Below are 26,886 nucleotides of genomic sequence, written 5' to 3'. Positions count from 1 at the left end.
CATTTATTTATAACATAATAAACATATTAACAAAATTTCAGCTTTTGCGGTATTAGTTTTTTTTTAATTGTTATTTTACGTGTGTGGGAGGCTGCCGCAGCTACACCCCCCGGAACCGTGCGAGCTGGTGGTCCATTCACTTACTAGTGATACCAAATAAAGCTTAGGACAAATTTTCAGCTTTTGTAAAATGACTAACCCTAAACTGTTGCTGGCTCCCGGACTACTATGTATGGTAGCTATGTCAGACCTAATTTCGTCATCATTGAAATGGTTTACACCTGGGCGACTGAGAAAGTCGGCTACATAATTGTCTTTTCCTTTAATGTGCTCAATTTCAAACTCGTATTCATTTAAATGAATCTTCCACCTTTGGAGTTTGGAGTTGGGTTCTTTAAGAGAATTTAACCAAACTAGCGGCCGATGGTCCGTTTGTACCTTAAATTTTCGCCCAAAAAGATACGGCCTGAATTGCTTTGGAGGCCAAACAATCGATAGAAGCTCCTTTTCTATTGTGCTGTAGTCATGCTATCGGATGATCATTTTGGGAAAGCACAGCGCCCAAAGCCGCGTTACTAGCGTCAGTGGTTAAGGTAAATTGCTTCTTAAAATCAGGGTGTGCTAACACGGGACTGGTACATATAAGATCTTTAAGCTTGTTAAATGATTCAATGTACATCTGATCCGATATATCGATTTTTGCGTTAAGCTTTAGAAATTTGGTCATTGGAAGGGCTACTTTTGAGTAGACCCTAATGAACTTACGGTAAAAACCTGTAATGCCCAGAAAGGGTTTAATTTCTTTCGTTCTGCGTGATAGCTGAATGCTTTTAACTGCAATTTTATTTGGATTCGGCATTATTCCGTTGTTAGTTATGATGTGCCCTAAGTACTCAGTTTCGTGCCGAAAGAAACTGCATTTATCGATCTGTACCTTCAAATTATATTCAACTAATCTCGTGAATATTTTATTAAGGGAATCTCTATGCTCTTGAAGTGAAGTAGTGAATACCAATATGTTGTCCAGGTATACCACGCAAATGTTGTTGATGTAGTCGTGCAAAACCTCATTCATCATTCTCGGAAATGACACAGGAGCATTTTTTAAACCAAACGGCATACGAGTAAACTCGTAATGGCCGTTAGAAGTCGAGAATGCAGTTTTATGTTGGTCTGCTTCGTCAACAACAATGTGGTGGAAACCTTTAGCCAGATCTATGGTGGTAAAGTAGTGAGCATTACCCAACTTAGAGAAGATATTCTCCAGATTTGGAATGGGGAATTTGTCTTCTATGGTTATCTCGTTCAATTTGCGATAATCCACGACGAGCCGCCACTTCTGCAAGCCTGAGTTACCGGATTTTTTCGCAACGATCCATATGGGTGCGCTATAAGGACTGGTAGAATTTTTAATAACGCCAGAGTTGAGCATTTCAGATATTTGTCTTTCAACTTCTTGTTGATGTATCTGAGGGTATCGGTACACTTTGGAATACACGGGAATATCGTGTTTTGTCAAAATTGTGTGTTTATATTTTGCAGCGGATGATAAGTTATCTCCTTCGAATTAAAATACGTCTTTGAATTTTTTTATAATTTCGTTAGGCATTTTGTTTCTTCTGAATTAAGATGGTCAGATTTAAATTTTTCTATGATTTTTTCAATTTCGGGGCTTTGGAAATTAATGTCAAAAATATTATTAACAAAGCCTTTGGTTTCGTCATCAGTTAGCTTTGCTGGTGACCTATCGAAAATTAAAGGTAAGGTACTTTCCTCCGAAATCAATTTTTCAAAATCGATTCTGCTACGCAAAGGTTTTAATAAGTTACAGCCGACTATTCCATCAAAATCACTATTTAGTTCTGTTTCGAGCATTTCAATATATATGTACATTTGGTAAATTGAACTCTTTAAATAAGGTGATGGTAATTTTCGAGTCTATGGCCGCCTTTGAATTTATCGTATTTAATTGTAGGGGTTTACTCAGCTTAGTTTGAAAAGAGTTATGGAATAGACCTTTTTGAATAATCGATGTTCCTGCTCCGAAGTCGATTAATAATTTTAAAGGAATAGATTTCGTTTTGACGGACTATGCAGGGAAGAATACGGACGCTTCCAATGGAAAACTCGGATCGAGGTTTCCGATGTCCATACTTTCTAATACCTGATCTTGATTTCCTACGATATTTTGCCTAACATTTGTGGAACTATTCACAGGATTTCCTCGAAGGCTGTCGGACTGAAATGGAGCACGTTGATTATAACTACTAGACTGGGATGCATTGCTAGGTCTAAAATTACCGGAATTGTTTTGTACAAAATTAGTTGGTCGAAAAGTGGTATTATAGCGAATATTTCCAGACCTACTTTCATTCAAAACATTAGAATTGTCATAGTTTCTTCTCAAAGTTCCTAAATTACTTGCGTTTTGTTGCGAATTGTCATTACTTTGTAGTACAGAGTTCAATGAATTATTTGTAGTAATATGTCTAAAATTATTTGTTTCAGCTTGCTTGAACCCGGATGTCTTTGCTCTAGTGTTTCTACTATAATTTTGATAAAAATTATCAGTCTCATTAAAAATTTCTTTTGCCTTGGAAAGTGCTCTTGGATTTCTGGCATTTAATATTAATTTAGGACCATTTGGCAACTTATTAATAAATAGCCTCAAAATCATTGCTTTGTTTTATATGCTATTATACCATTCTGGTATATCTGTAGACAAATTTGATTTTATATTAAGTTCAGTCATTTTAGTTACGACTTCTTCATATAACTCTTCAATAGAATTTCTGAAATCTAACAGTTTTATTTTATTTATGATAGTTTCAATAGAATCAGCAATATTACAATTGGTTTTTAAAACGCTTTTAATTTCCTCCCAATTTTCTGGATTATTATGATTTATAAGAATTTTACTTGTTTTTCCAATTATTTTAGATCTCACTTGTAAAAAAACTAAATTTCTTTCATTAACATCACTAGTTTCCTGAAGAGTATAATTAAACAAACAATCTAAATGCTTAATAAATAAGGCCAATCTTTCTTGCTGTCCAGAATAAGATGGAATTTCTTTTATAATATCGAACACTGTGGATGACATGTTGACTTCTACTCTCCAAAAATTATATTTTTTTTCTTTGGTGTATATTTGCTTTTATTTATTTCGCACACTTAAGCAACTTTGAATCTCAGTTAGGTCTCACCTAAGTATTTCTTTAGCTTTCCATTTTATTTTGCGTTTGTTTTTCTCTTTGTAAAATAACTTGCGTTTTTTTTGTTTTCGCCGCAAATGTTCGCTATTTTATTTCTTTTTTTCCGTGTTTTTCCTTTGTGTTTTAGTAACCTGTTTTTTGTTTTTTTTGTGTGTGCAGTTAAATTTTGCGCTCTCCTTTTTTTCTTTTGGTGTTATTGTTTTTAACTTGGATATATTTGTTCGCAACTGTACTTTTTAGTTATTTTTTTTTAAATAGGTAGCATTATAAGCTACTACAATATAAGAGGCAAATTGCTTCTCGCATTACAATTTTCTATAATTAACTATTGCTGTTTCTAATGTGAAACTTATAGTTCGAAATTTAGTTCAATTCAGTTTTTTCTTAGCGAAAGTATTATTTTTCACTTTGTTACAAAGTTCGCAGCTTTTAAGCGATTCCAGCGACTGCGCCAAATAAATAAGAATTACCATTTAATGAATTTTTTTATTTTAACAAAACTATATTTCTGAGATCTTATTTAAAGATAAATACATTTTCTTTTGTCCAAAGTAATTTTAATGAGGCGTATGATTTATTATTTTAATCAGATGATCCGAATTACGTGTTATACAACTCAACATCAAGAATACAATTGATTCATCTCGTCTCGATTATGTCCCAAGAACAGAGAACTGTTCTCAGTCTACATATTTCTTAGCTTTGCTTATTACTTCTTTTGTTTAACTCAGTGTGCACTCTCGAGTTAAGTTTCAATTAACCCTTTAAGGGTCACGGATAAATATTAGGTATGTAACTCTTGGTGCTCGCAATTGGTGTCAGTTATGTTGAAGCCGGGATAGCTAGGCTGACTTGCGCAACTGCAATGCCAAAATGCTTTTTAAAATTTAACCACTATTTTATTTGGTCTGTGAATATGAGCCAATAAAGCTAAATTTGTAAAAAATTACAACAAATATATTTTCTGAACGTTTTTATGAATAAATACGAAATAGCCACAGTTGCTGAAAGATAATCAAAACTTCGAAGGCTAAAAAAATCGAACGATTCTCAAAAGAAAATCTATTCTTCATTTCTTAAAAAAAGATATATATAATCTGGTTACCTCGAGAGCCTTTGGGTAATCGCCGCTTTGGGGTGGTATGGCTGGATGGTTCGGCTGCTGGTGATGGGTACGCTTTGGTTAGTGGTTCCTCTGGCGTTGCACTGGATGCGTCCCTGATATGCGGGTGTAGCAGAATTCTTGCCCGTCTACGCGGCGTGATGGTGAGCACTTGCCAAGGATATCGTCAGAAACCAGTTTATTATTTACGTTCGCGAGTAGTATCACTGAATTTAGCTTCAAACTGTTCACGTGACTTTATTTTGTATTCTTATAGATTGAAATAAATTTCGAAGCGATTTTCAAATATACGTATTACAATTTTATTTCCGCAAAAAGAAGAAACGATGATTTGCTGGTTTTTACAATTTGTATAATCAAAAAGAAATATTTAGTTGAAACAGAGAAAATTCTCGATGATGATTTTTGTTTTTTTTTTTTTTTCAATGATCAGTGCCAATTGATGTTGGCTGCCTTAGTGGCTGATTTGATCATGCCAGATGAAATTGATGTGGTGAAATTTACTGTACGTGTTGGCGTAACACCACGTCCAGCGTATATACGTATAAAAATCAATGTAATATGATTATTTTATGAATAAGACGTGTGGTCGCGTAAACACTCTGCCTCCTCGAGGAGAAATTTGCCAATTTTTCCTTTATAGGAGGCAGTGCGCAAACCTGTTGCGGTGCATCGGATGGTGCGATCGCCTACGGCTGGTGCGCGCTGGTTACGTCATGATGAGGATGCGCGGCCGGACTCTTCTGCAGCCGATGGCAATTGATGGCGCACATTCGGTCTGCGGTGGCGCGAATGATGGCGGTGGCGTATCGGCGGTGGCGCTACGGCATGTTGGCGGCGCTCCGTGTCCCAATGTAGTCGCGTGCGATGGCGCAGCTCAAAAATGTGACAGCGCTCTGTAGACGTGCATCCGTTAGTGGTATGCGATAGGGCCAAGCAGTTAGTGCAATAGGGGTAGGCCCGAGCGATAATGACGCGGTGTGGCGGTTGCATAGCCGCAATTATAGGGCAACTCGATAGCGCATGGTGTCGCATGCACAAACGGCATCAGCGGTAGTCGGACGGGCCTCCCTAGTTCGTGGAAGTGCTGCTGGCGTTGCCGCCTGTGATGCCAAGGAGCGGCGCGGTGCAGGAACTGGAGGGAGCTGGCGATCCATCCATGGAACATAGGATAAGAGGTATATTTTAATTACTCATTTCGTTAGTGGGAGAGTGTTAGTAAGGCGTGTAGAGCAGTTATGTGGATTTTTAGATAGTATAGGGGTGTTGGACTATGCTTCGTTCTGGGGATGCTACCCAGCCGGGAGGAACTGAATCAGGCTCAGGAATCGGTACAAAACACAGTTTTGTGATTGGCCTGGTGAGTACGCCATTCTGGGTGCGTACGTTGACAACGAATGTGTCCGTATGTTCCGAGATATGTGTCTTCCACGCGTCCTAGTCGCCATTCGGTAGGGGGTAGGTTGTCTTCCTTGATGACTACGAGGTCGCATTTCGAGGCGGAGGTTGGGTCATCTTCCATCGATATCGCTTGTGCAGATCCATGAGATAGTCATTCTTCCATCGTTTTCTGAACTGGTGATGTAAAACTTTCAACCGTTCCCAACGGTTAATCATACAGAGGTAGCCATAGTTCGGTTCGGTGATGGAAAGCAGGTAGGCGCCTCGTAGAAAATGGCCCGGTGTGAGTGCCTTAACGTTGCTTGGGTCTTGAGACAGCTGGGAGATGGGGCGAGAGTTTAAGACAGCCTCTATTCTAATTAATACGGTAGAGAACTCTTCGAAAGTGAAAGTATGAGCCCCGACGACCTTGTGGGGGGCGTACGGCGGGATGATTTTCCAATTGATTCCTTGCGGTGCATACTTCTGGACGGCGTCGGACGAGATTTTATTGAGAAAGGATACGAACTCCTTTTCTATGGCACGCTTAGCTCCTACGAAAGTGGTGCCGTTGTCGCTCATCATTTTGCTGGGATATCCTCGGCGTCCCACGAAGCGGGCGAAGGCTGTTAGGAATGCTTGGCTGGTGAGGTCGGAACATAATTCCAAGTGGCCGGCTTTGGTGGCAAAGCAGGCAAACACGACCACATCGCCCTTCATTATCTTGGGAGACCGAAGCATAGAAGCCTTGATTTGAAACGGGCAGGCGAAGTATACACCTGTCGTTGTAAAGGGAGGAGCAAAGGTACATCGTTCCGGGGGTAAAGCTGCCATTATTTGAGAGCGTGTCTGTTGTTTGCGGATCGTGCAGATTTTGCAGTGGAATACACATTTTTTCAGCAGGGGCTTAAGTCGGGAAGTATAGAACTCCTGCCTCATAACTTCTTGCAGGAGGCGGACGTCCGCATGGAGGAAGGTTTCGTGACGCTCATTGTAGGTCATGGTGGCGTATGCCGATCGTCCGTTGATACGGAGAGTCCCGATTGTGTCAATGAAGGGGTCAAGTACCAGTAGGGGGCTGCACTTTCCGATTGGTTTTAAATTTTATAGGGAAGCTCTCTCTGAAGCGAAAAATCTCGAGTGAGTCAGGATCAGCAGAAGGGGTTTCGCGTGCGTGAGGTCGATGTGAGACTGAGTTGTTAGGGGTACGATTGCCTCCTACAGCGTTCCTAAGCCGAGTTATAAATTTCAATATGTACGCTGTTACGCGTAAGGCGCGAGGATAGGAGGAAACCCGCTCTAAGGAATCTTGTGACTCTTCCGCTGTGTGCATTGCCTCTACTCGGCAGAGTTCGGGGTGGGGGTGCAATATTTCTGGCCGTTGGTGTTGGCCAGTCCTCGGGGGGCCTAGAGCGCCACTCAGGGCCGTTCCACCATAGGGGTGAAGTAGCTAGGTCAAGGGGGTGCATCCTTTGGTGCCCATATCTGCGGGATTATATTTTCTGCGCACATGTCGCCAATTGGCATTATCTATCAGGTCGATGATCTGCGCGGTTTGGTTGGAGACGTGGGTTTTCCAGGAACGGGGTGACTTCTCTAGCCATGCTAGGACAATTTCGGCGTCAGACCACATGGTTAACTTTCGCTTATTGAGGCCGAGATGGGATTGGACAACTGTGGATAATTTGGCTAATAAGACCGCGCCGCATAACTCCAGTCGTGGCAAATTTATGGTTTTTAGGGGGGCCAATTACCCTTTAGACACCAAAAGGTGAGAGAAGACGAGTTCCTACGGTGGTTCTTACATAAAGGGTCGCATAATAAGTCTTTTCGGAGGCGTTACAGAAGCCATGGAGTTCTACAGACTGATCGGGGTGGTAATTTATCCATGTGGGATCTGATCCGGGAGATTTTCGGCAAACTGCGCCCATTTAATGAGACGTAGGGGTTTTACTTGTTGATCCCAGTCGGTCCTGTCTAGCCATAGTTCTCGCATCAGCATCTTTGCTTGGATCATTATGTGCGTCAGCCACCCTGCGGGGCCGAAAAGTTTCGCAATGGGGGAGAGGATTTGTCCTTTTGTGGCTGCTGTGGATGTCGGATCGGACTCAAAAGTGTATGAGAATTTATCCGAAAGCGCATTCCACTGTATACCTAGGGTTTTGGCGGTACTCCATTTTTTGAACTCGAGGAAATTATTGTTCAGCAAATCTGCTCTAGGTATTGACTGAAGAATGTCGGGATGGTTTGCTGTTATATTTTTTAATGGGAAGCCGGCTGAGTGTAGAGCGGATATTACCTCCGAAAAGGGTTGCTCGGCTGACTGAAGATCATGGCTACCAGATAGGATATCGTCCACTTAAGTTTCGGTTTTAATTATGGGGGCTGCGCTTGGGTAGGAGTTGGCTACATCTTTAGCGAGCTCGTGCAGAGTTCTTATAGCCAAGTATGGCCCTCAATTGACACCGAAAGTTACCGTTTTCAACTTAAAGTACCTTATTGGACCATTTGGAGAGGTGGAAGGAGGATCCTCTGGTAGTCTTGATCATCGGGATTTAGGGGAATTAGGCGGTACATTTTTTCAACATCGCCATTGAAACGTATTGATACGTACGCCATTTTAATATCATAAGCCGTAAATATGGTTGGAGGGTTGGCCCAGTGCATAAAACGTCGTTTAGGGAGTAACCGGAACCGGATGTTTTCGACGCATAAAATACTACACGGACCTTTGTTGTTTTCTTTTCTGCCTTAACGATCGCATGGTGGGGCAGATACAAGGAGTAGTATTTGCCTTTGCATTCTACTTCACAGGGGCTAGCTTATTCCATGTGGCCAAGGGAGATGTATGCTTCCAATACATAATCATATTTTACTGAGGGTGCGTTCCATGTGTAGGAACTGTCTCAAGGCTGCCGTTCGGGATTGATCTATATCGATATTGTTAGGGAATGCTGGCTTGAAAGGGAGCCGAACCATGTGTCCCCCGTAATCTGTTCTAATGTTGGTGCTCTGATAACAATTCTCACATGACTCGCTGGACTCCCCAATTCATCCTACACCTCCACCGGTATCTTTAGCTCCAACAATAACAGTTACCGATACTGGGGTTGTTGCTTGCGATACAAGTGTACCTGAAAAAAATAGTACTTCTTTGACGGGCTCTATAACCAACGCTAGGTCAAGCAATGCGTTTTCTGTCAACTGTTCTATATCGGCCGCACCTTCCCAGCTCTCTGGTGCGCTATCCGCTACTCCTTTGCAGGTGACTGCCGTGCCACCTCGTTGGGCTGTATTTGTGTCCCGATTACACGCCTCGCTTACCAAAAATGACATTGCTCATTACGTTTGCTCTAAACTTGGTGTTGCACCCACTAGTAACATCAATGTGTATAAATTTAACTTTAAATATGAGAGAGACATCTCCTCATTTAAAATATCCCTTTCAGATGAATATTTCGATAAGGTACTTGATTCCTCTTTTTGGCCTAAGCATACTGTGGTTCACTTGTTCACAAGAAAGGCGAGGGCCGAACCTGTTTTATTACAGCCAAAAAACGGTATGACGAACACAGTAATAACAACACAAAGGTAATTGCTGATCTGTCCCGTCTTCTCATTAATTCCCAAAATGTTCGTGGTTTACGATCAAAACTTGTTCCATTCTTCCTTAATTCTTTCAACTTTTCTGCACAAGTTGTAGCTTTTACGGAGACCTGGCTAAAGCCTGATAATTACAATTCTGAGGTTTTTTCAAATAAATATGCTGTTTATCGGCGTGATCGCATCTCTAGAGCGGGAGGTGTCCTTATTGCTGTTGAATCTAACCTATCATCTGAGTTGATTTCGCTGGACAATATCTCTCATATCGAATTCATAGCAGTTAGGCTTTCATTCGGTAGCTATAGCGTAATTGTTTTCTGTTCGTATATACCACCTCGTTCGGATATGGATGTTTACGCTAGTCATAGCTCGGCCATCTGCGATTTGCATTCGCAGTTGGGAGATAACGATCGACTGTTGTTGTTGGTGACTTTAACTTGCCAACAGTTAGTTGGGTTAATATAAGTGATTCAAACTTTTTAACTCTCACTGCTCAACATGAGTTTCTCAATTGCTTGTTAGACTCATCTCTTTTACAGATTAACAATGTTCCAAATAGTGGAAATAAAATGCTGGATTTAGTATTTGTGGATGGCTCGGTGGGTACTGCCCTTACGCAAATACCACCTTTATCCCTTCCAGAAGACCCTCTTCACCCTACGCTAGAGATATCACTTGATATCAGCCTACCCCGTAGGATTCAAGTACAGTCTCGTCCCCGATCTAGATGCTTCTACAAAGCGAATTTCATTATGCTCAATGATCTGTTGGCTTCCCATGATTGGTCGGATCTCTATGCTTGCACTGATGTCGATTCGGCTATCTCTATATTTAACAGTACACTTGATGGCTTCTTTGATACCTGCATTCCTACTCGCTATACCATATGTTCGAATAAGCCCCCTTGGTTTTCAAGGCAACTTATCAGACTTAATAACATTAAATCTAGGCTTTATAAGAGATTCAAGCAATCTGGAGCATCTGCAGACCTCTCTAAATATCTGATAGCTAGTTCTAAATTTCACCGTCTTAATCAGCTTTGTTATAAAAATTACTTGAGTTGTTGTAAAGCCAAATTTTTAGAAATCCAAAAAAGTTTTACAGTTTCGTAAATTCAAAGCGGAAAACTTCTGGGTATCCTTCCTCATTAACCTTTGGAGGTAAAAAAGCTTGCACTGATGACGACGTTGCTGAACTATTTTCTGAGTTCTTTAAGTCCACGTATTCATCCAGTGGTTTTTTCATTCCGGTCAATATCCCTATCGCGTAGATAGCTCGTTTTACATTAGGAATCCTGCTATTGATGGTAATATTGTTCTTCAGAGTCTTCAATCTTTGAAGCCCACCTTTTCTCCGGGACCGGACGGTGTTCTTAGTTGCGTGCTTAGGTACTGCGCCGAAAACATGTATGAGCCTATTTTAAAATTATTTGAGCTATCTCTGGGATATGCGTCATTCCCGGCACTTTGGAAACTGTCTTTTATTATACCCCTGCATAAAAAAGGTAGTAGGTCAAAATTTGAAAACTACAGGGGTATTGCTAAACTTTCAGTCATTCGTAAAGTCTTTAAACAGATTGTTACAAGTTAACTCCAATATCAGTGTTCTAGTCTTTTGTCTCCATGTCAGCACGGTTTTATTCGTCAAAGGTCAACCACTACAAATTTGCTTGTATTCACCTCTATAGTTATGGAAGGATTTTTAGCGAACAAGTAAACGGATGTCATCTACACGGACTTCAGCAAAGCATTTGATACCGTCAACCATGAGTTGGTTATTCATAAGCTTGATTTACTGGGCTTTCCGTTTCACCTATTAATGTGGCTGAAAAGCTATCTTTCTAACCGGACCCAGAAAGTCCTGTTCAAGTGCAATCTGCCGGAATCGTTCGGAGTTTCCTCCGGCGTACCCCAGGGAAGTCATCTAGGCCCTTTGCTCTTTGCCCTTTTCATTAATGACTTGCCACAGACAATATTATATTCCCATACTATAATGTATGCGGATGATGTAAAACTTTGCCACACTTACTGTCCTACCGATTTGAGTTCCTGCGGACCTCCTCAGCCGCTTGTTTTTTGCGGTTCCCCTAGAGTATCCAGACACTACGTTCCTTTCTATTTACCCCTTTGTCGACGAAACTTTGCTAAAAATAATCCTCTTCTTATCTGGTGCGCCCACTACAATGACTTGTATAGCTGTATCAGTCTTGAATGTACTTTTGCCACTATACGTAATACAATACTTGCCTATCTAATTTAAGAGATACAAGCTAATTTAATTTGCCGGCGTTTTATTCCTTCCATAAAAAACAGGAACTATCTCGCTTACGGATGGAGGAACATTTATCAACGTGTATCTTTAAGAAGGAACAAGACAGTACTGTGTTGATTGGAATCTGGTGCATTCCAACAACGTAAAAAACATGCTTTTTCATGAGTCACTGACCGGAATCGTATGCATTCCGGCAGTATAATCTTATCATCTAGGCCCTTTGCTCTTTGCCCTTTTCATTAATGACTTGCCACAGACAATATTATATTCCCATACTATAATGTATGCGGATGATGTAAAACTTTGCCACACTTACTGTCCTACCGATTTGAGTTCCTGCGGACCTCCTCAGCCGCTTGTTTTTTGCGGTTCCCCTAGAGTATCCAGACACTACGTTCCTTTCTATTTACCCCTTTGTCGACGAAACTTTGCTAAAAATAATCCTCTTCTTATCTGGTGCGCCCACTACAATGACTTGTATAGCTGTATCAGTCTTGAATGTACTTTTGCCACTATACGTAATACAATACTTGCCTATCTAATTTAAGAGATACAAGCTAATTTAATTTGCCGGCGTTTTATTCCTTCCATAAAAAACAGGAACTATCTCGCTTACGGATGGAGGAACATTTATCAACGTGTATCTTTAAGAAGGAACAAGACAGTACTGTGTTGATTGGAATCCGGTGCATTCCAACAACACAGGTCATGTTACTTTTTTATGCCTTGTGATGGCGTATCCTCATTACACTACTCTTAGCACTGCCGGATTCCCATGACATGCTGATTGGAATCTTGTTGCATTCCAACAGGAAGATTGGAATCCACTGCATTCCGAAATCATGCTGAGCGGAATCTGATGCATTCCGCCAGTATAAGATTTCGGCATAAGATCTTATTTCTGCTCATATTTCTTATTATTATTACATTCTGAAATTAAAGAGTAATGTTCATTAATATTTCTTTGTTTGTAATATAACATTGTTGAAATCTCGATATATCTTAAATTTTATCTTTTGAGTTGTATATTTATATATCTTTTATATTATGCAGTCGACCATAATTTGTCGTCGACTTTAAATAATAAATAAATAAATAAATATGCGATCTTCGGGGTTTATCATGTAGGGCCTGGGGACTTCTTCTATTTCCCAAAACTGTCTGAGCTGTTGGTCTAACGATTCAGACACTTCCCAGGCTTGGGAAGAGTGCGCTGTCACCTTTTCTGGGATTTGGCCACTTAAAATCCAGCCAAATATGGTGTATTGCGCTAGTAAGGTGGGAGAGATTTTTTCGATGCCGTTTAGCATTATTTGGGAGATGAGGTCGCTGCCTAATACCAGATCAATTTGGGAGGGGTTCTGACAATCTTGGTCGGCTAATTTCAGGTGTGGCCATTTACGTCTTTGCTCATGATTAAGTTTAGGGGTTGGGAGTAATCTTGTGAGCTTAGGTAGCCACTATTGCTTGGGCTTTGATTTTTACTTTATTATCCCTCGAGACCAAAGTTCGGGAGCAGAGCTTATTGGAGATTTGCACAACTCCACCTCCATGCCCGAAATTTCAAATAGGGAGGCTTTGTATGGGATTTCCAAGTTGGCCTGTGCCTTGGGGGAAAAGGAACTTCGTTCTGAACCTTGCTCAGTGAGGGATCTAAGCTTAAAGAGATCTCCTCGGTGTTCTACTGAGACAATCGCAGTGGGGAGTATTATCGAGCTGTCATTTTCCCAATGAAATTATTGAATTTGGGCAGCGTTTGAGGTGGAAGGGAGTTCTTCCTGAGGTTCTGAGTTAGTAAATTCCTGACTTGTATTTGTGGATGTTGTTCTTCGTGGGCCGTTGGTTTGCTGAGATATTGCGGTGTCGTGAAGGGTGGAGTTTTGCCGCCCTTGATAGTGAAGGCAACTTTTAGAACTTGAACAATCTTTGAGGAGGTGCGTCTGAGACAAACAATTTTCATACAGATTGTTTTCTTTCACAAATTTTCTTCGTTCTAAGATCGACAGTTTTTTGTAACGCAAACAGCTCTGAAGAGTGTGCGAAGAATGTTTGCACAGTATGCACGCATATATCTTCTGATGCTCTGTCACATGAGAATTTGTGTGTGTTAGCTCGTTATTGTTGCTCGTTTCGGGCTGACCTGCTCTGAAAGGGGGTTTGACTAGGGGCTGCTCTTGAGAAACTGCGATGGGTGGATTAAATCGGGGTTTGGCCGGGCGCCATTGATCCACCCTTTCCACTAGGGAAGGTCTCTTGTGGAGATCAGTGATTGCTCCCAAAGCGCAACAGTGTTTTCGGGTAGCTTGGACGTTACTAAATAAATTAAAATGGGGTCTCAACTCTCTGTCGAGACTTTTTGGGTTGCTAATATTTGGAGGCAGTTGTTCACGGAACATTGCAGTATCTGTATATCTTCGCTGTTCTCAGTTTGAAAGGCCTTGAGATTCAGGAGGATTTTGATTTGATTATCGACCAAGACTCGTTTGTTTTCATATCGGAATTTCAATGCTTCCCATGCCAGAGCAAAGTTGTCATCACTAAGTGGGAATTGCTTTACTATCTAGCCTGCTTTTCATTGGGTCTTTTACCTGAGATGGTATAGTTTTTGGGCACTCGAGAGTTTTGGTTGGAAGGACGGCCATTGATCATAACTCCCGTGAAAGACTACGGTGTCACAGGCGGGTACTTTGAGGTTCATCCCGGAACTCTCTTGGGGAGTGGTGATTGCAGCGGGGACGGGATTACTCATCTCTTGAGTTGCATTTGATCACGGATGTGGGTTTTGGTGTCCTCATATGCTATTAAGCATGTCCTATATTTCCCGAAGGCAGGGGATTTTAAATCTTGGGGAAGGTCATCGTCTTCGGTTTCTACTACCGCATCATAGGCGCTCTGGACTCTCGCCCAAAAGAGGTCGATGTTTTTGTCCTTTATTGCTAAGGCTGACTCGGTGTTGTCCTGTAGGGGCGTTGAGCGGAACTGCAAAAATACGTGAAAATATCCGCTTCGGAGATGAACTTATTTGGGACTTAACTGGATATTTTGATAAAGGAAAAACTTTTCTTTATTGTGAGAATTTTGGTTGAAACAAGGGGAGAGGGAGCTCATTAAATATATTTATATATAAGTTATCACACCCATATTCCCAATACCCCCAATGGCGCACCCTTTACTCACGTTGCCGTGTATGTGAGTTTGTTGGCCAATATAGAACTTTCGCTGACGTAGTCCACGCGCAAGCGAATGGTAACACAACACGATCAACAACCCGCGAGAAATGCAGCATAGGCAATATTGACTTGCACGCACAACTCATCGATTGCGAAATATTTGATGGTGGTGGGATCTGCAACGTTAACATAAGTAGCGTAGAGTTAAAGGTTTCATGGGAAGAAGTAATTATGTTTAGAGTTAGTTATGATAGTGAGTGCCACCAGTGCACAATAAATGTGTTTTGCGAATTTCAATTGAATTCTTGTGTTTGATTTAACCATTGACGAACTGCTGGTTCGTCACAACTTTAATTTTTTAAAGGTTCCTATCCTGGGAACTGTAAGTGGCGCCCGAGCAATCGGTGCGAAGTGCTTGTTCTAAGTGAAAGAGGAAGTGAACTAAAACCCAGATAAAGAAAAAACTGGGTAAAAGACAATAAAACAAATCTTCAACACGTTGAAAAAGTTCTAAGTGAAAAAGAGTGAACTAGCAAAGGGAACATACAGATAAATACATTTTTTCCTTACGAAAATCTCAATAAGTCTCAACCAGAAAGTTCCAATGAGATATTGGATCTTGTGAGTATAAACTAATCCCTGCTGTATATTTCTTTTCTTATTTTTTCACAGAGATAAAACCGTGGACGCAGACGAGGTGAAGAAATCGCTTACGGAACAGAATGGCGCCATTAACGCCATACTAGCCCAACTCAAAAAAATTGACCAACGACTCGAAGGTGTAGAATCAAAGAACAGCGATGAATCCTTGTCTGGATTGAGTGATAATTTGGAAAGGCTAGAGGCCCAAGTGCGGGAAGTGCGAAGGCAGTCTTCGGACACCAGGGAAGAACTAATAGTAGAGCCATTAGTGAGTCCTCGGGCAGAGAGTGAACTGGCGGAGGTCGCTAAGTTACCCGACTGTGTAAAAGAATAACAGGTATTCGATGGATCACGGGAGCACTACGGCTCCTGGGTCCATAGCGTCGAACAAGTTATACGTGATTATGAAATAGTGCGGCATAAGCCAATATACACTGCTGTCTTAAGGCACATTAGAGGGAAGGTTAGGGGCGCGGCAGATTCTGCGCTGCTGGCGCACAATATCCTAGATTCGGACTGGAGGAGGATAAAGGAAATCCTCTCTCTGCATTACGCAGACATTAGGGACATAGAAACGTTAGAGCAACAACTGACACTAATGTCGCAAGGACGGCAAAATATGTCCGATTTGTATGCTCAAGTGCAGAAACAGCTTTCTTTAATGATAAATACAATAAAGGTAGACAAATACGTACACGGAGAAACCATAGAGGCACTGGCCGAGGCTCACCGCCGAAGGGCGTTAGACGTCTTCATAAGAGGGCTAAACGGAGATCTTCCTGCCTTGCTTCTTGTCCAAAACCTGAAAACCCTACCTGAGGCATACTCTGCATGCCTCAAAATTTTGAATGTGGATCGCAGGAATGCAATCTACCGCCCACCCGTCCACAGGGATAATAGAAATGACAATTATCAACCTCCAGCTTCAAACTTTTTTACCCGCAATGGAAGAAATTATCCTAATTTAGACAATTCGGGCCGCAGCTGGAGAGATAACAACCAAACAGGGCAACGGCCCTCTTACCCAAGCGCAGGTCAAACGAAATTGAGCAATCAGTCCACCCCAAGTTGGAGAAACAACACGGTAGTAAGAATGGATGCCGAACCATCTTCACAGAGCCGACAAAGAGGCAACAGCACATTCTCTAGATACGACAATACAAAAAGGGGGGCAAATTCTACAAGCTACCAAGGATATGCAAACAAAACCCCGAGTAAGCAACAGAAATTATTCCATCTGATTCCAGTAGACGAAGAAGAGAGCCCGAGCACCTCAACCAACAACAACAGTGAACAAACAACAGGCGATCAGGTAAATTTTACCATGGGAGCCTCGTGTCCGGCGTACCGTATTTAGAATACGCTACACAAGATTTGGGTATTCTAGAATTTTTAGTGGATACGGGGGCGAATAAAAATTATATAAGTGAACGCATAGCGCAAAATACTTCACCGGTAGAAAAGCCGTTTCATGTAATCTTCGCGGGTGGAACTATAAAGGTGCACAGGAAAATATGTGGACACTTCTTTAAATTTGTAGGCAAAGACCTACTCACCACCTTTTTTGTTCTCCCAGGCCTCAAATCGTTCGACGGAATAATAGGCGACGATACGTTGTCAGAAATCAAGGCAGTCTTAGACCGGGAACTGAATGTTCTCATTTTAAAACCAGACATTCGCTGCCTCTTAAACGAAAAAAAGCGCAGCAGGTGAATAGTATCAGTACAAATATCCCCCTTGATAATAATATTACCCACTTTACAAGAAATAAGCTATACCAGATACTAGAAAAATATGAACTTTGTTCGGACCGGTCGACCGAAGCATGGAAATCCACAACAATGTCCAGGCAGAGATTAAAACTGTAACCGATAACCCCATCTATACAAAAAGCTACCCCTACCCCGTTAATATGCGCGAGGAGGTGGAAAAGCAAATCCGGGACTTATTATCAGAAGGCATCATTCGTCCTTCCAAGAGTCCCTACAATTCACCCATATGGATCGTACCAAAGAAATCTTAATCCGATGGAGAAAAGAAATATCGAATGGTCATTGACTTTAAGCGGCTAAACGCCGTAACAATCCCCGATACGTACCCTATCCCTGATATCAATGGCACTATCGCGAGTCTTGGTAATGCGAAATTTTTCACGACACTCGACCTTACTTCGGGATTCCACCAAATCCCAATGAAGGAGAGCGACATCGCAAAACCGCATTTTCCACAATGAATGGAAAATATGAATTTTTGCGGCTTCCTTTCGGTCTGAAAAATGCACCCTCTATCTTCCAGCGCATGATAGACGACGTGCTAAAAGAATACATTGGTCGTATTTGTTTCGTAAATATCGACGACATCATAATTTTCAGCAGAGACGAAGCTACACATTTAAGGGACATCGACACTATCCTTGCCAGGCTTTTGATTGCGGGTCTTAAGGTCAACCTTGAAAAGACGCAATTTCTGAAAAGAAGTGTGGAATTTTTGGGGTACATCGTGACTCCCGAAGGAATACTCCCTGACCCAAAGAAAGTCAATTCCATTAAAAACATGCTGCCTCCATCGAACCTAAAAGAACTCAAGAGCTTTCTAGGGCTAACTTCATATTATAGGAAGTTTATTCGCGATTACGCGAAGATAGCAAAGCTACTTACCAACCTTACGCGAGGGGAACATGCACAAGTAAGGGCAACTCAATCGAAAAAGGTGCCGATTACCTTGAACGATGAAGCCCAAGAAGCATTCGCGAATCTCAAGGAGATATTGACGACCTCCGAAGTCTTGACCTTCCCTAACTTCGATAAATCCTTCAATCTGACGACGGACGCTTCCGATTTCGCTATTGGTGCAGTACTATGGCAAGGACAAACCCATAGCGTTTATATCGCGGAGTTTATCCACTACGGAAGAAGCATACGCAACAAACGAAAAAGAAATGCTTGCTATCGTATGGGCTTTGGACAACCTCCGGAACTACCTCTATGGTGCTAAAAAGATATGTATATTTACTGACCACCAACCGTTAACTTTCTCTCTAAGCAATCGTAATTACAATGCCAAGCTAAAACGTTGGAAGGCTAGGATTGAGGAATACAATTACGAGATAATCTACAAACCAGGGAAATCTAACGTCGTGGCTGACGCTCTGTCTCGACTCAAAACTCAAGCAAACCCACTCACAACATCAACATCCGAAGCCGCCAGTCGGAACGCAACCACAGGATCAACAGCGAACTCTGAAAGCGAGGACGACGATACGATCCACAGTGCAGAACAGGACAATTCTGACCTCATACCGTTCGTTGAAGTGACCCTTAACGTATTTAGGAACCAGCTTGTATTTAGGGGCAGACTAGAAATATTTGAAGAACCTCATCCAGGTTACTCGAGACACTACCTAAAGATAGAAGGTATCACTGAAGAGGAGCTTATTAGGGTACTCAAAGAGAAGCTTAGGCCGAATGTTGTCAACGGCATTAAAATGCCAGAAGGTAATCTAGGGCTGCTCCAAAAAGTATACCTAGAGAATTTTATGCGATATAAAATCCGTGTAACTCAGTCTATTGTAGAGGATTTGAGAGATCCTGATAGGATTTGCGAGATAGTGTGGGCAGAGAACAAAAGAGCTCATCGCAACGCCACCGAAAATAAAAAGCAAATCTTAGAGAAATACTACTTCCCAAAAATGAACAGCATCATCAAGAAATACGTCTCGTCCTGCGAGACGTGTAAAATTAACAAATACGATAGACATCCAAATAAACCAGAATTACAAAACACAACTATCCCATCACGTCCTTGTGAAATTATTCACGTGGACATATTTGAAATACAAGGAGAGAAATTTCTCAGTTGTATTGACAAATTTTCAAAATTTGCGAAACTCTTTCACTTGCGAAACAAGTCTACTTTGCACCTTATGGACAAAATAGTGAAACTCCTACACTATTTTACGACCCCAGATATCCTAGTGACCGACAACGAGCGCGGTCTGACTATTCCAATTATACAGAACCTCTTGGAATCATTAGGGATTAGGTTGTATCGCACACCGACCCAGAGAAGCGAAGTGAATGGTCAGGTGGAAAGACTATATTCCACTTTAATCGAAATCATCAGGTGCCTAAAGGTAGATAACGCCAACCCTAAAAACAAAGCAGTTAGTAACCATAGCAGTAGATCGATATAACAATTCTATCCATTCTGTTACAAACCGGAAGCCCAGCGAAATATCTTTCAACCGCGCAAGAGCTTCCAACTACCAAGAACTTCTAGAAAAAAGTAGGAAGACCAATGAATATTTGAAAACTTTGTTGACAGAAAAGCAGCAAGCCCAGATTGAACGACATAATAGGAAAAGGTCTTTACCTGAGCGTTATGACGAAAATGATGTCATATACGTGAAGTACAACCAGATCAAGGGTAAACAAAAACCCATATATAGAAAGGAAATTGTCGCAAAGGATAACAGGGTATCAGTAACCACAGTCAGTGGTAAAAAAATTCACAAAACCCACATTAAAAATGTCAAACGCAGGAACACACATCCTAGCACATAACTGAGAAAAAAAGCAAACATCGTTGCAAAAATAAAAAATATAGAGAAAAAATCACAGAAAAATAAATGAAAAAATTATAATAACTCAAAAACAAAAACGAAAAGAAATCGAAACAAAAGGAAATGATCATTACTACAAAAGCGGGCTTGTTAGTGGGACAAATCGTGCCTTAGTAGGTTGTGACGCCATCGAATTTGACAAATGGCTACGCCACTCCCAAACCGGATTCCACGATCCCCCATAGCTGGTTCGAGAACAGTATGATCCTCTAGCCTATAAAAACATTGAAACTTAATCCTAGCGCCTAATCCGCAGGAAGAAAAAATATGAGACTTTATACTCTTCGCCTAATCCGTTGAGTGAAAAAAAGAAAAAATTATCCTCTTCGCCTAATCCGTTGAGTGAAAAAAAAGAAAAAATTATCCTCTTCGCCTAATCCGTTGAGTGAAAAAAAGAAAAAATTATCCTCTTCGCCTAATCCGTTGAGTGAAAAAAAGAAAAAATTATCCTCTTCGCCTAATCCGTTGAGTGAAAAAAAAAAAAAGAAAAAATTATCCTCTTCGCCTAATCCGTTGAGTGAAAAAAAGAAAAAACTTTTTTAAATTTGCCTTTTCCTTTTTTCTTTTATTTTATTGCCAAAGGAAAAAAGGGAAATGAAAAATTATAGAACAAAAAAAGTATAAATAAAAACAATAAACCATTCTTTTTTATCCTTTCATATTTTTAAATTTTGTTTCCCTTTCCCCCACTAATCAAAATTACAACGCACAAGAAATGGGGAATACACTTAAACAAGCAAAACAAATTATTTTTTCCCATTTTAAAGACGTAATAAGGGAAAAAATAATAATTGAAGAAAAACTACCACCCTTTTATTTTTTATCCTTTTTTTTTCTCTCGACCAATCACAATGACAATGAAAACTATTCCTATAGATATTGTACTAAACATGTATCGAAATTTTTACTAAACTTTTATCGAAATTTTTAATTCTAAAAACATAAATAAATAAATAAAAGCTACTAACACACTAAAAAATATTTTATTTAAGCAAGAAGACCAAAGCTATGCATAATAATAAAATGTCAAAATAAAATCCCTTTCTGTAAACCTAGCACTAATAACTACATTTACAGCCCTAAAGGCAAAATTAAATTTTTTTTTTCTCACACTAGTTAGTAAAACTACAAATCCTAACAAAATTTTTAAGTAACTTAGGAATTACTTTACTAACACACTAACAAGAATAACATCCTTGCAGATTCCCACTGCTGGCACCAGCCATCAGCGCCCTTCATATTTTCCACTATAAAGAACCCGTCATAACCATCCAGGACGGAAATGGGTGGATCATTGGCGGATCATTCAAGCTGATTCACGCTATCAACCTCCAACAATATGCTACAATTACCATGCAGATGGAAGAATTGACAAGCCGGCTAATGAAGCGAACCGACGACAAGATTTTGGCTCAACTCTACATTAACCCAACACTAGAGCGACTCCAGGAATTAACGGGCAACACAAGCAAAGTTAGGAAAACTCGCTCAATCGATTGGCTGGGCTCAGCATGGAAATGGTTGGCAGGGTCACCCGACGCAACCGACTGGAATAATATTCTCCGCAGCCAAAACGAAGTAATTGAGAGCAATAACCACCAATATAAAGTTAACAAGAAGCTTTTTACGGCCACCCAAGACATCGTGAAGAAAATTGACGAGGTGATGGGCCGCACAAACTATGTTACAAAGGCGAACGAGGAAACAGAATTTGATCAAAATGCACTGCACAATATCCTGCTCGTTCGCGAAGAGGTCAACGAAATAGTGCGAGCATGCCAGCTGGCAAAAAGTGGTATTGTCAACACAAACTTACTTGACAATGACGAGATCAATCAGGTGCTGTCGGAAATGGAGACCCTTCTGTACGAAAATATAATCGATGCAATTGAGTACGGTCAACCGTCAGTATACACAAATGGGACACTGCTTCTCTATGTGCTCTCAATGCCGAAGGTAACAGCCAAAAAATATAATATGCTGATCACTCGCGCCGGCATATACGGACACAAACAGCTGGACCTACCGTTTGACAGGATGCTCGTAAACCAAGAGGAAACTTACGGGTTGACGGGTAATTGTATACTAATCAGTTCATCTACAGTATGCAGGTCAGACTCCTTATCAAAATTGGATGAAGATAGCTGCATACCACGATTACTAAAAGGGGGAGACGCTAGCTGCCAATTCACCAGGTGAAATGGATCGACTATAGAATTGGTAAACGACAATACGATATTCCTCTCGAATTACCAAGGCGTGATCAGGAGCAATAATTCCACAAACACCATCAACGGCACCTACGTCATCCAACTAAACAACGAAACTATCAAGATCGGTGACCAAGTTTTCTCCAGCAACCAAGCCATAACAGTGCAGGCTCTGCCAGCCATCCTTTCCAAAGTTAAAAATCATACAATGAAGATAAACCTGGAATATGTCCACGATATCACAATGGACAATGTAAGGTATCTGGGATACGTTAATGAAAAAATCAATTTGTCTATCATTACAGAAGCCCTAACAGTATGCGGAATAGTCGTGGTCGCTGCTATTCTATGGAGATGGTACACTAGAAAGCTAAACCTTCCAGAAATATTCGAACACGGGGCATATCGCACAAAGGCCAATACGATCAGGAAGGACACATCTACATTTGAGCTTGATTACTCAGGAACTAGCCAACCAACAGGGAGCCTTGACCACTCCGTACCTACCATAAACCTTTCACGTTTTTCGTTTGATCTGCGGGACGCATATCTTTAAAGGCGGAGGAGTTATCACACCCATATTCCCAATACCCCCAATGGCGCACCCTTTACTCACGTTGCCGTGCATGTGAGTTTGTTGGCCAATATAGAACTTTCGCTGACGTAGTCCACGCGCAAGCGAATGGTAACACAACACGATCAACAACCCGCGAGAAATGCAGCATAGGCAATATTGACGTGCACGCACAACTCATCGATTGCGAAATATTTGATGGTGGTGGGATCTGTAACGTTAACATAAGTAGCGTAGAGTTAAAGGTTTCATGGGAAGAAGTAATTATATTTAGAGTTAGTTATGATAGTGAGTGCCACCAGTGCACAATTAATTTGTCTTGCGAATTTCAATTGAATTCTTGTGTTTGATTTAACCATTGGCGAACTGCTGGTTCGTCACAACTTTAATTTTTTAAAGGTTCCTATCCTGGGAACTGTAAGTTATATATATATTTTTTTTTTGTTAATGCTACTTTTCGAGGGAGTATTTTCGGGAAAATATTCAGATTAACTTCGGCTATATAAAATATTTTATGTGGCCAACTAAAATTTTTTTGGTACTCTATAAATGTATATATTTAGCGAATAACCTAACGCGGAGTACACTTTATGTATAAATTGATTGTTAACGTATAAATTAATAAATAGATATTTTATGGAGAGTAGTGGACTGTATTTATGTGCAGGGTGTGCACAGCAGTTGAATGTTTAAAAGGGAAGAGGGAAGAATAAGTACCCAGAGATTGCTGTACGAATGTGTATTTATTGTACCCACAAATCAAACTCGAACTTTTATTTTTTCTTTGCGAAATAAATTTATATATTTGTTTTTGTATGAGAACGATACTGACTGTATAGCCCACTTTTTCAATGACGGTTTATCATCAGCGAACCGTCCACACCTTTAAGGCTTAACGTTTGTTGGTTGGTTTGTTGGTTTTGTTCTTTTAGCACCGTGAATTGAGCGCGCCATCAGGTACTATTATTCTATATTAGTATGCAAGTTGAAATTGTCGCGCCAAATAAAATGCGAAATTATTATCTGTATTTATATAGCGAGACATGCTCATATTGCTTTATACAATTGTTTTTGTTATTGATATTAGAGCAAAATTACAAAGTTTACAAGTTTAGTATTCAAAAGTTCAGTAACTGACTTTGTAAACGGCGCATCTACGTAAAATGTGAAAATGTGAAAAATAACAAGTAAGGAAGGCTAAGTTCGGGTGTAACCGAACATTACATACTCAGTTGAGAGCTGTGGAGACAAAATAAGGGAAAACCACCATGTAGTAAAAAGAACCTAGGGTAACCCTGGAATGTGTTTGTATGACATGTGTATCAAATGGAAGGTATTAAAGAGTATTTTAAGAGGGAGTGGGCCATAGTTCTATGGATGGACGCCATTTAGGGATATCGCCATAAAGGTGGACCAGGCCTGACTCTAGAATTTGTTTGTACGATATGGGTATCAAATGAAATGCGTTAATGATAATTTTAAAAGGGAGTGGGCCTAAGTTCTATAGGTGGACGCCTTTTCGAGATATCGCCATAAAAGTGGACCAGAGGTAACTCTAAAATGGGTTTGTACGATACGGGTATCAAATCTATTCTGTATATATTTTATCTACTATTAATTTGCTTTATATTTCATAAATTATTATTTACTAGCTCCTTCATGAGTACATTTTAACACATTTACAACATTTTATCTTTTGCTACCTTCTAAGTCTTTAATTGAAATTTTCAAGCGTTTGGTCAATGCTGTTTGAATATTACTTTAAAATTGATGACTGCTTATGTTGTTTATATATTATTATATCATGTATTACATCTGAAATTTAAGTGTCGGTATACTTGGTCTGTATAATTGTTTAATTTGTAGACTGATAAATAAATAAATAAATGAAAGGTATTAATGAGTTTTTTAAAAGGGCGTAGGCCTAAGTTCTATAGGTGGACGCCTTTTCGAGATATCGCTATAAAGATGGACCAGGGGTGACTCTAGAATTTGTTTGTACGATATGGGTATCAAATGAAAGGTGTTAATGAGTATTTTAAAAATGAGTGGGCCTTAGTTCTATAGGTGGACGCCTTTTCGAGATATCGCCATAAAGGTGGACCAGGGGTGACTCTAGAATTTGTTTGTACGATATGGGTATCAAATGAAAGGTGTTAATGAGTATTTTAAAAGGGCGTGGGCCTTAGTTCTATCGGTGGACGCCTTTTCGAGATATCGCCATAAAGGTGGGTCAGGGGTGACTCTAGAATGTTTTTGTACGGTATGGGTATCAAATGAAAGGTGTTAATGAGTATTTTAAAAGGGAGTGGGCCTTAGTTCTATGGGTGGACGCCTTTTCGCGATATCGCCATAAACGTGGACCAGGGGTACTCTAGAATGCGTTTGTACAATATGGGTATAAAATGAAAGGTGTTAATGAGTATTTTAAAACGGCGTGGGCCTTAGTTCTATAGGTGGACGCCTTTTCGTGATATCGCCATAAAGGTGGACCAGGGGTGACTCTAGAATTTGTTTGTACGATATGGTTATGAAATGAAAGGTGTTAATGAGTATTTTAAAAGGGCGTGGGCCTTCGTTCTATAGGTGCACGCCTTTTTGAGATATCGCCATAAAGGTGGACCAGGGGTGACTCTAGAATTTTTTTGTACGGTATGGGTATCAAATGAAAGGTGTTAATGAGTATTTTAAAAGGGAGTGGGCCATAGTTCTATACGTGGACGCCTTTTTGAGATATCGCCATAAAGGTGGGCCAGGGGTGACTCTAGAATTTTTTTGCACGATATGGGTATAAAATGAATGTTAATGAGTATTTTAAAACGGCGTGGGCCTTAGTTCTATATGTGGAGGCCCTTTCGAGATATCGCCATAAAGGTGGGTCAGGGGTGACTCTAGAATGTTTTTGTACGGTATGGGTATCAAATGAAAGGTGTTAATGAGTATTTTAAAAGGGAGTGGGCCTTAGTTCTATAGGTGGACGCCTTTTCGAGATATCGCCATAAAGGTGGACCAGGGGTGACTCTAGAATTTGTTTGTACGATATGGGTATCAAATGAAAGGTGTTAATGAGTATTTTAAAAGGGAGTGGGCCTTAGTTCTATAGGTGGACGCCTTTTCGAGATATCGCCATAAAGGTGGACCAGGGGTGACTCTAGAATTTGTTTGTACGATATGGGTATCAAATGAAAGGTGTTAATGAGTATTTTAAAAGGGAGTGGGCCTTAGTTCTATAGATGGACGCCTTTTCGAGATATCGCCATAAAGGTGGGCCAGGGGTGACTCTAGAACTTTTTGTATGGTATGGGTATCAAACGAAAAGTGTTAATGAGTATTTTAAAAGGGAGTGGGCCTTAGTTTTATAGGTGGACGCCTTTTCGAGATATCGCCATAAGGGTGGGCCAGGGGTGACTCTAGAATTTGTTTGTACGATATGGGTATCAAATGAAAGGTGTTAATGAGTATTTTAAAAATGAGTGGGCCTTAGTTCTATAGGTGGACGCCTTTTCGAGATATCGCCATAAAGGTGGACCAGGGGTGACTCTAGAATTTGTTTGTACGATATGGGTATCAAATGAAAGGTGTTAATGAGTATTTTAAAAGGGCGTGGGCCTTAGTTCTATCGGTGGACGCCTTTTCGAGATATCGCCATAAAGGTGGATCAGGGGTGACTCTAGAATTTGTTTGTACGATATGGGTATCAAATGAAAGGTGTTAATGAGTATTTTAAAAGGGATTGGGCCTAAGTTCTATTGGTGAACGCCTTTTCAAGATATCGCCATAAACGTGGACCAGGGGTGACTCTAGAATTTGTTTGTACGATATGGGTATTAAATTAAAGGTATTAATGAGGCTTTTAAAAGGGAGTGGTGGTAGTTGTATATGTGAAGGCGTTTTCCAGATATCGACCAAAATGTGGACCAGGGTGGCCCTGAACATCATCTGTCGGGTACCGCTAATTTATTTATATATGTAATACCACGAACAGTATTCCTTCCAAGATTCCAAGGGCTTTTGAATTCGCCCTGCAAAACTTTTTAATTTTCTTATACTTAATAGGGTAGGCGTCACATCCATTTT

General features: G+C 40.5%; 1 protein-coding gene across 3 annotated transcripts in view; it reads left to right on the top strand.

The window, feature by feature from the left end:
• The window catches only part of Wnk (Wnk kinase), a 1,618,425-nt gene that overhangs the window by 1,078,260 nt on the left and 513,279 nt on the right, over positions 1-26,886 (top strand). The gene's annotated exons all lie outside the window — the stretch shown is intronic.

The sequence above is a fragment of the Eurosta solidaginis genome, chromosome X, assembly GCF_040869045.1.
Source record: "Eurosta solidaginis isolate ZX-2024a chromosome X, ASM4086904v1, whole genome shotgun sequence".
Taxonomy (NCBI): Eukaryota; Metazoa; Arthropoda; class Insecta; order Diptera; family Tephritidae; genus Eurosta; species Eurosta solidaginis.
The sequence above is the reverse complement of the archived record's forward strand: the minus strand, read 5'-3'. Positions and strand labels throughout refer to the sequence as shown.